Below are 10,204 nucleotides of genomic sequence, written 5' to 3' on the forward strand. Positions count from 1 at the left end.
GAATTTCAGGTTGTCAAAGATGGTTCCCAGGTATTTGTACTCCTCAGCTACCTCCTCTGGCTTCCCATGGATGGTGGTGGTGACTGAAGCAGCCAGATCCCTCTGCCTACTGGAGAAGGTCACCACCATCTCTTTGGTTTTGCTCACGTTCAGTTCAAGTTTGGAGCTGTCACACCACTCTACAAACTCCTGAAGAGTGGGCCCGTGGTGCTGTGAGGGGCCTGACAGCAGTGACAGGAGAACTGTGTCGTCAGCATATTTCACCAGGTGACAGTTGGGCTGTGTGGATCTGCAGTCATCAGTGTAGAGGATGAAGAGCAGGGGGGAGAGCACACAGCCCTGGGGGGAGCCAGTGGAGGTGGAACAGAGACCGGAGAGAGAGTTGTTGACCCGAACTTTCGAGTCCTGTTGGTCAAAAAGTCCAATATCCACAGGATTAGCTGATCATCCAGGTGAAATCAGGTGGAAAGTTTAGAGGCCGGGATATGAGGCTGCAGAGTGTTGAACGCTGATGAGAAATCAGCAAACAGAAGTCTGGCGGAGAAGTCAGGGAGCTCCAGATGTTTGTGGATGCAGTCCAAGATGAAGAGTTTTGCATCATCAACACCTCTGCGTGCACGGTAAGCAAACTGGAGGGTCCATCAGGGGGTCAGTTGCTCTTACGATGTGCTGTTTTATGATCTTCTCCATTGCCTTCATCACCAGGGAGGTGAGGGCCACAGGACGAAGATCATTCAGAGACTTTGGGTTGTTTCTTTTGGGGATGAGGATGACTGTGGAGTGTTTCCACAGCTGGGGGACGGTGTGACTGTCGACTGAGTGTTGAAATAGAGTCTGAACACACTTCCTAGTTGCCCTGCACAGTGCCTCACAACTCGACTGCTGATGTTGTCAGGGCCGGGTGAGCTCCTCTCCCTGGTTCTCCTGAGGGCTCTCACCACGTCCTCAGTCCTGAAGGTGAGTGCAGAGCTGCCAGGTTTGAGTGAGGACATGGACTCCTCAAGCTGGGCCATGTTGTCCGTCTCAAACCTGGTGTAGAAAGCATTGAGGTCGTCAGGGAGGGAGGAGGGGTTGCTGCCCTCCACCTGGGTGGTTCTGGGGGTGGTGACCGCAGTATTCACAGAGGCCATGGTTTTGAGGCCCTGCCAGGCTGAGTGGAGGTCCCCTGTGGTGAATTTTATTTCAACTGTGTTTTTATACTCCAGTTTAGCAGTTCTTATGGCCCTCTTGACCTCTTGATGTGGCACTCGAGTCTTTTAAGTGATGTATGTGTAACACTAATTTTGATAAGAGCTATTCAAATAAACTTTATTATTATTACCATTATTATGATGCTAAAGAGGACCTTTGAAGTATCTTGAGCTACCTGAGAACTTTATGTAGCTGTGAGCTTAATTTATGGAACTTTAAAGGACGTAAAAAAAAGTTTAAAAAAAGTAGAAGACAACAAACACGGCCTGCTGCCTGATTAACCTGCTGCAGCTGCTGCAGCTGCTGCATCAGAACACCAACACTAAAGTTCGCCTTGCATGTGATGCAGAGATACTGGAAGCATGACAGCAGATGAGTGAGGCTGCAGACACTGCAGAGGATGATTCAAACACAGGCTGTAGGTGTGGATGTCCTCATTCGCTGAGGGTCATGATGAAGTGAGGGTGTGACGGGCGTAGGTATGTGACTGAACATGGAAGCTAATCAGTTAAGTGTTAGCGTGTTTGTAGGGGAGGAACGCATCTCTGTTCTTGCTTCGTGTCTCTGACCTGCAGACACTCCTCTGTAAGTGTCACAGCGAGGTGTGCAGGTGGATGCAGCTTCAGCTGCTCAGTCAAGCGGCGGATGAATCCTCCCACCTGCTGAGGCTCGCAGCGCGATGACATCCAACAACAGATTAAAGAGACGCTCATGAAAATCACATCACACAGATCCCTGTGCAGCTGCAACACTACAGTTAATAATTCATGTCATTCAGAGGCTCCGCTCGCTGATGCCGGCGGGTTCTGGGTAACGTAGCAGGTTTCAGCTCGGCGATGAGCAAACAAAGTGTTTGTGCAGAAGAATAAAACGTGTGAGCGCTTCAAGCAGACAGCAGAGAGAACACGACAGCCAAGCACGTTTCTGCAGCAATAACCTCTAACAGGCTCATCATTCATTGTTTCAAAGATCAAGAAACTTCTTACACTTTTCTCCTGATTCAAATGCTATCAACTCGTTATCAGCTGGTCCTATCAGCTGGTCTCAGCTGGTCCAGTCCTGCTCTGAAAGCTCAGGTCCTCCACTCGTACAGTGAAACTTTAAAAAGTGATGAAAAAGCCGTGCTGATGTTCATGGATGCATTTTTCATCACATCTTCGAAACTAAAACATTTCAACAAAAAGACTTTTTTTGTCTGTAGCACACTTATCTGGGCCCACGTTACCATGGTAACCAAGGAAACAGCTGTTTAAGGTAGCAGCTATGAACCCAAACTGGTGTGTTTCTAAACTTCACTGAGTTTAATGCCAGATTTTACAAACACACACACTGACATCAGGTGTGATTCAACCACAAAGCCTTACAACCTCCAAATGGTGACTTTTAACCCTTTAAAAGTGGGAAATATTAACTTCTTGTATATGGACATATATGAGTACAGATGAGACCAGAAAGACGAGAAACTGGGGGTGTCCAAATTCATGGGCTGCATCCTCCTGAGGATGCATTTGTAGACCGATTACGTCACAGCGACGCGCCGAAGTCTGTCCAAATTCGTAGACTCCTCCGAATGCAGCCGACAAATGCGTCCTCCTTTTCCCCGAATTTGAAGGATGGGTCGGGTGTGTCCTTCATGGTCCACCATATACCAGAATTCATAGCGCGGCCCAGCCAAACTCCAGTTTCCAACAATGGCGGCCGCTACTAAGTTTTAAAATTACTCTTATTAATCTTTCTGGGTCACAACATATAATTTTAACATATTTTCAGGCGATAAAGTAGCTGTGTAAACTTCAAATATCTGATCGGTTTATCAAGACATCAGATATTTGCAAAAGTGCTTTGACGTTTTCGGACACGTCTGCTACCCACCAGCTCGATAGCTAGCCGGGAGCTCGAGGGTCACTGGAGCCGCCGACAACGGCACAACTCCCAGCACATCATGTTCAGATCACCGCAGACTTTCGCTACTCAGGTTAAACGTGATATATAAGTCACTTAGACAACCTAAAAATGTTATTGTTTGTCTTTTTTCAGTGTTTTATTTGTTTGTGAGTAAATCGGTTTGGCTGAGATTAAAATGATTAGATTATTAGATTAAATAAAACTTTATTAATCCATCGGGTGGTTTTCACACAGCTGACTAAACGTCAAACAGAAAACTGATTAAACAGAAGTGTGAGACGGTCGAGAATTTACACCAGTGTCCTGCGAGACAGCGGTGACGCAGATCTGAAGGCTAGACCGTCCAATTTAACAGCCGTTTACTTCCAGCCTACCCGACCTTCTGAGGACCCGGCCCACGTAGACTGCGAAGGACAGGTCCTCAGGAGGATGCAGCCCATGAATTTGGACACGACTACTGTGCTCAGTTCAGAAAATCAGTGATGGAGGTGATGGGGATAAAAAACCATGAAGACGGCGACTTTAAACGCCAGGGAAGAGAAGAATCCCTGTGCTTTTATTTTGAAAGTCCAGTCGCTGATAACCTGTTAACCACCAGTGGAAGCAAAATACTTATAAATAAGGCGGCTCATGACTTTTGCACAGTACAGTACTTTTTTCCCCTTTATTTTGTCAATAAGCAAACAAACATGTTAACCTGAAGCTGAATGGCTGAGAGCAGCCGGAGCTCAGGGATGAGCGAGTGAACTCTGGGTTAGCGACTTTAATTGGACTGAATTGGAATGAATGGGCCACTTCGTGCTGTTCAATATTCAGTTGTTGTGATTCATGACTGCGGTGCATTAAGCCGCATTCGGGGCAGGATGGAAAAACAGGACCGCTGCTCAGAGTTCATTTTTCACTGTTACCTCTGTGTTCACACTGGTTAAACAGGCCCGATCAGCTCCATTCAGCGTGTTCCTGAGTTGTAGCAGTTTGTCTCCACCAGCAGCACAAAGCAAACAAACTGATGGCTGCTTACACGTCGACCGGATCACTGTTAATGCGTTTCCTGAGAGTTGTGCAGCTTCATCGGCTCTGAATCGAAATGTTCTCGTGTTGAAGTTTAACACAAGGTGTCGATAATTCAGTGAAATGCAGAAATGTGATTTACATTTTGATCCTCGAGTACAGGTGAAAATGACCCAGAAATGACCAGCATGTGAGGCTCTGTGATTGGCTGATTGCTAGTGAAATGCATTATTTTTTAATAGACACAAAAGGCTGCAGTTCCTCTGACGTCCAGCAGAGGCAGCAGTGAGTCGGTCCACCAGACTCCAATGTTAAAACTTTACAGCAGAAATAATCATGTTTCCAGCCTGAAACACAAACTGTTTGCTCTCTATATATCATTTCTGCCTCCATAACACCTGTACGGGGTAAGAAGGGTTTTAGAACTCACCTGTTTAAATCTGAAAAAGTCTTAAACTTTGACTGACAGGAGGATGTAGCTGCTAGCTGTCTGCTCAGCTTCACCTCAGCTAATCAGAATCCCTGAACTGGACCTTTGACCGTGTTTAGCTGTTGGAGCCGTTGGAAACATTTTTAATGACATTATCTCACCAGTAACAGGTAATATTGATGCAGTAATATGGCTGCTGTGAGGTTAATTGTATTAACGGACAGTCCAAGAAGTCTGAGCTCCGAGAGTGAAACTAATGATGTTACTGAGCAGTAAAGGCCAAAAGGCTAAAACTGAGAAGTCAAATCATTTGTCCGTCTTTCATCTACAGTCTTTGTTCTGTGCTGAAGGGGGAAAAAGGTACTGTAGTACTTCTGTACTACAGAGTACTTTACTACAGTACCTATGTGCCTCAGGGGGCGTTGCCATGGAGATGGCTCCATCCAGAGCAAATCTGAGTCTCTGTTGTTCTGTGACTGAAACACACAGCATCCTGTGATCAGCTGATTGTCAGCATAGTGTCGGAGAGGAAGAGTGACTCACCGTCATCATCACCTGCTGTATAAATAACACAGTGCTGTGTGAAGCTGTGAAAAACTGCCTAAACGTGCTGTCACTGCAGAAGGACAAATGAAGGGGGCGGGGTTTCTCGGGGGGGTGGCCCGCGGACTCCTGTCCCACTGACACAAATACTCCCTGAGAACGTGGATTCATCTGCAAACAGCAGCTGCTTCACACAAACACTTTCTTCTTTCAGTTAAAAAGTGACGATGCTGTTCGTTATCAGCGTCGCAGTGCTGGTGCTGTGGTTCGCCTCAGGTCACTGCTGTCCAACATGGACTAAAGGATCGAGTCCAGCGCTCTACATAGTTCCACATGTGTGGAGATTGCTGAAAATATCTTCCAATAAAACACCCAGCTGTTCCTGCTCTCAGCACCACTGCAGACATGAGAACATGTGCAACGTTTAACGTTTCTATCCCAAAAAAACCTGCTGTAATCATAAGAAAATAAGACTTTTTATTGAAATTACACTAATGTAGCGATTCATCGTGTGTTCTGTCAATGGAAGCTTATTGAACTTGGATTTCTTTACATTAAAATGAACAATACACACTTTACTCTATTTTTTTGCCCTAAAAACATAAAACACAAAGCCTGTAAAAAAAGAAGTTAAATTTAGGATAAAATTCAATTTTCTGTAAGCTCCACCCCCAAATTCCAAATCGACCCAGAAAGGAGATTTTTACTTATTGAGTAACATATGTGTGAAGATAACGGAGTAGAGATGAAACCTGATGAAATATTAATCATGGCACTAATATCAGATGAGCCCTAAAACGTCTTCTTCTTCTAAATACTCATTCTTTTATTTTGAAAGAGCACGGTGCTTCCTGCTGTTAGACTCTGCTGTCTGTGTGGATAAAAACTTTGCCGATAGTTTGAAAAGCTCCGGATCGCTTTAACCTCCCTGTGCTGTAACCTGTTTCAGATGTTTGCGGATGAGCTGACGGCGGAGAGGTGGCGTCTTTACGAAAACCAGAGTAGCTCACAGGTAGTTCCACATTTGCTCACGCTGCCCCCTGGTGACAGCATACAGCTACAACATGGAGACAGCGATGTGCACCTGCAGACTGCCAACACACAAGCCTGGCCTTTAAAGTGCTTTTTATATCAATTCTGTTCATTTTATGTGGCATTGTTTGTATTTTCAATTTGTCACAGATTCTGTTGATAACATGGAGTTTCTGGCCGCAGGGCGGAGTGCGTACACGACGATTGTCTCAGGGTCGCCTCTCTCCAACCTCCAGCTGATACTGGGCTGGTTTGAGGTCATGCTGTGAAGTGGGAGAGCGCGGAGTCCAGGCAAGGAAGGAGTTACTGCCCCGAGTGGAGGAGTTTAGTATGTTGAGCAGAGCGAGAGGATTTCTGCAGTGATGAGGACGCTGTGCCGGTCTGTGTGGTGACGAGAGAGCTGAGCGTGAAAGTGAAGCTGAATGAAACGTGGTCCAAAACTCTTTCAACGAGATTAGGAAAAAGAAAGTTATTTTTAAAGTTTCCTGTAAATATAATCAAATAAATCTTGAGGATGTGAGCAAAGCGGGCTCGGCGGCCTGAGGCCCTGCGAGGCGTTCAAAGACATGGCACCAGGTATTTTTAGCTGAATTTAATGTCCGATTATGCAGCACAGGTTTATCTGCTCGTGTTTCACGGGTTTTTATCAAAGCTGCACCTTTTACATCTCCTCCCTGAGCTTTATCGCTCTTCTTCATCTCATCACCCCACACGTCTGCAAATCAGCCCAACTTCAAAGCAAATATTACAAATGTTTCCCAACCTCTGGCTCATGTGCTGCACAGAAGTCTCTGAATACAAAACAGGTCCTCACCGTCCACTAACAGGCAGCAACCAGGAGTCACATGACCCCTGTGACTTTAAACTGATTGGCTACACGGAAAAGAAAAAGATGCTGGGATTTATGAGTATCTGATTTTGCAAACCTAAACTAAGCATCTATAACAAAACAAGAATAGATTTTTAAAAAATGTTCTCAAATAGAAAGAAAGAACACGTGAGACACAGTGGCCACAAACAAAGATTACACAGGGGTTAGAAAAAGATGCAAAAGGGCCCAAAACATTAAGCAACGTGGACACAGAGGGGATGCCCAAACGGAGAACACCAAACCAAAAGATGCACAAAAGCTAACTAATAAACCGAGAAGACATGCAAAACGATCACAAAAGAGTCAAATAGTGATCTCAGAGAGACGTGAAAGGGGGGAAAAGTGGCCACGTGTGCAAAATTGGATGTAAAATGAATGAAAACTGAAAAAAGTTGTAAAATGTTGAGACCGGACATAAAAACCAAAGTTATTAAAAACATGTAAAATGATCACAAAAAGAAACAAACAGGTGGAAAGAAAACACAAAGGTGCATAAAGGGCCTAAAATGGTCCCAGAAAAGACAGAAAATGATGATTAAAAAACTAACAGACAAAAACTAAACAGGTTAAAAGTAGAAAAAAAGAAAAATATTGTAAAAAGAAACAAAATGACAAAAAAAAAAAACAAAGAAAGAAACAAAAACAGTTTTTTTAAAAACGACTCTGGAAATAAACAACAAACTATCACAAAGATTCATAAACGAAGCACAAATTCAAAAAACTGACAGGAAGGTGCTGCTGAGGTCACTGTGACGTCACCACAGGTGGAGACGGACTCACGAAGCATCGATGCTCTGATCAATAAACACCGAGAACCATAAATGATATCAAAGTACGAATATCCTTCATTCTCGGAGAATCAATCATAACTGATGCTTTATCGATCAGTTCGAGCTGAGAAGTTTTTCATCTGCAGGGATAATAATGAATAACTCGTCTCTCTGTGCGTGGTTCATATTTATGAATAATAATGATCCATCATATTGATTAATGAGCCAAACACACAAAGCGATTAAGGACAAACATCCGTCTCCAGTCGGAGCTTCACTGGCTGCGAGGAAACGTCAGCGCTACTGAAGCTTCTCCTGCTTTTTAAAGTACCCGTGAAAAATCCACAGACAGTCACGGAGCTTACTGTGGGGTCATAAATCAACACCTGTGCTGTTTCTCACAAAGAAACACTAACACTCAATCTCATTTCAAAATAAAGGCCCAGTCCTTTCATGTCCACGGGACTCAGTAAATTACGTGGGCTCATTTCCACATATCTGAAACACACTCAGCCAATAGGAGCACTCCAACATTTACATTTACCCCATAATTAAAACAACTGATGAACAAAGCAAAAGAAAACAAGACTGCATCCCTCACCCATCCATCCCTCACCCATCCATCCCTCACCCATCCATCCCTCACCCATCCATCCTCCATGAGACTAAAGACATGAAGAGGAGAAGATGAAAGTGCTTTGACCCTGAGATGCTCAGAGTGCTGGAGTGAATCCAGCTTTAATCACCTCTCTGTCCTCATAAAGGTTAAAGAATCAGGCAGGAAGTCAGAGTGGAGACATAAACAATAAAAGAATGATGAGTAAAGGCTGTGAAAGACGAAGCTCTCTGAGTTTTTACCTGCTCAGATGTTCATGAAGAAGAAGAAGCTCCAGAGCGAGAAAAGCATCCAAAGTTTCCGCTCAGCTCAGACGGACTGAACTGAGATCAGCTGCGAGCGTACGGACACACAGCTTCATCTTCATCCTCCTCCTCTTCCACCTCCTCCTCCTCCTGTGGCTGCTGGAGAGCCTTTCCAGCTTCCAGTCACCTCGCGCAGCTTTATAGCGGGGAAAGCCTCACACACGCCGGCGGAGAGGGAGCGGAGGACGTGGGAGAGGAGCGCGGGCTGCAGCGACCCCTGCAGGCCGCACACCGGCGGCACAGGCCGGGCAGCAGAGCCGGAGGAGCGCCGCTGACTCATTTGTAATAAAGCAGTACGGTTCACATTATGATCAGAGACACGGGCAGTAAAAAAATACAAATTTATATTTTTATATCTGACTACAGATTTACGAGCTTTTTTTTCAATTCAGGTCATTTTTTTCTTCCCATATTTTTAAATTATGAATATTTTTTGTTTATTTATTCATTTATTTTATTTTAGAATTTGCCTTTTCCTTCACAGATTTTTGTTTATTTGTTTGTTTTTGTTAAATTTGGTTCTTTCTCTCTTTGTTGTTTTTTTATAAATGAAATTGTTTTTTCTCTACTCCGTTTCTATTTATCTGCAAATTGCGTTTTTTTATAACTTGTGATTCTTAATTTTTTGTTTTTTATGAATTAATTTTTTTTCTCTTCAATTTTCGACTTTCCACTTTTTATTTTTGTTGTTGATGATGTGTTTATCCTAAACGTGTGCTCTAGTAGGGTTGTATATTTTTACTCCATTATATTGTGGATGAAAAAATTATTTTGTACATTTTTGTATTTGAACCCTTTGGTTGTTTCTTATTCTGCAGCTAAAGTTATAATTCCCACATGTTGCTTTATTTATAGGCAAAGCTGGTTTTGTTCAGTAGCATTAATATTAATTAATAACACCATGTACATTGAGAAGCAGAGCAGACCTCCTCCTGCTGTCACTCGGTTTTATATATTTGTTTAAATTCAATCTTTATTGGCAGACTTCCTGTCCATAAAAACAAGACAGAAACACACACAACCCCCCCCCCCCCCCCCAAAAAAAACCCCACAACCTTAATATGTGTGTGTAGATAGATAGATAGATAGATAGATAGATAGATAGATAAACCGCTGCTTCCTCAGACTGCATGAGTAACAGGAACCACTCACTGTCGGATCTGTGAGCGCTAAAATGACACTGTTACTAGAGCCATCCAGTCGTTCTCTAAAAGTGAACATTAACTTTCTTCAAAGTGCTTTAAAAGTCCAAACACCCACAGCTACAAACATCTGGCTGGCACTACCCCCTCTAGGTCTCCTGCAAAGAATTCTCATCGCATCATTATATGCAACATGCAGCTTCTGCATGCTACATTGTTTGTAGGATGACCACAAGGGGGCAGTATATAGCGGTGTGCAATACGCTTTAAACAAAGCCACTTTAACTGGAAGTGAACAAAAGCTGAATTTGCGTGCAGTAGCATTTGCCTGCACATAGAGCTTACACCGCTGTCTGTATGTCATCATCATCATTCATTTGCTCAGTAA

The 10,204-nt window shown here is 43.8% G+C and overlaps 1 protein-coding gene across 2 annotated transcripts in view; it reads right to left on the minus strand.

The window, feature by feature from the left end:
- Positions 1-8,806, minus strand: part of cpne4a (copine IVa) — a 103,565-nt gene extending 94,759 nt beyond the window's left edge. Inside the window, exon 1 of one of the 2 annotated variants that reach the window (XM_084944552.1) lies at positions 8,612-8,806. The gene's annotated coding sequence lies outside the window, so the exon portion shown is untranslated. The remainder of the gene's footprint in view (positions 1-8,611) is intronic. The other variant, XM_084944551.1, reaches the window with a different exon arrangement.
- Between the last annotated feature and the right edge of the window lie 1,398 nt (positions 8,807-10,204).

Source organism: Perissodus microlepis, chromosome 11, assembly GCF_051167445.1.
Source record: "Perissodus microlepis isolate ML-2025 ecotype Zambia chromosome 11, ASM5116744v1, whole genome shotgun sequence".
Classification (NCBI taxonomy): Eukaryota; Metazoa; Chordata; class Actinopteri; order Cichliformes; family Cichlidae; genus Perissodus; species Perissodus microlepis.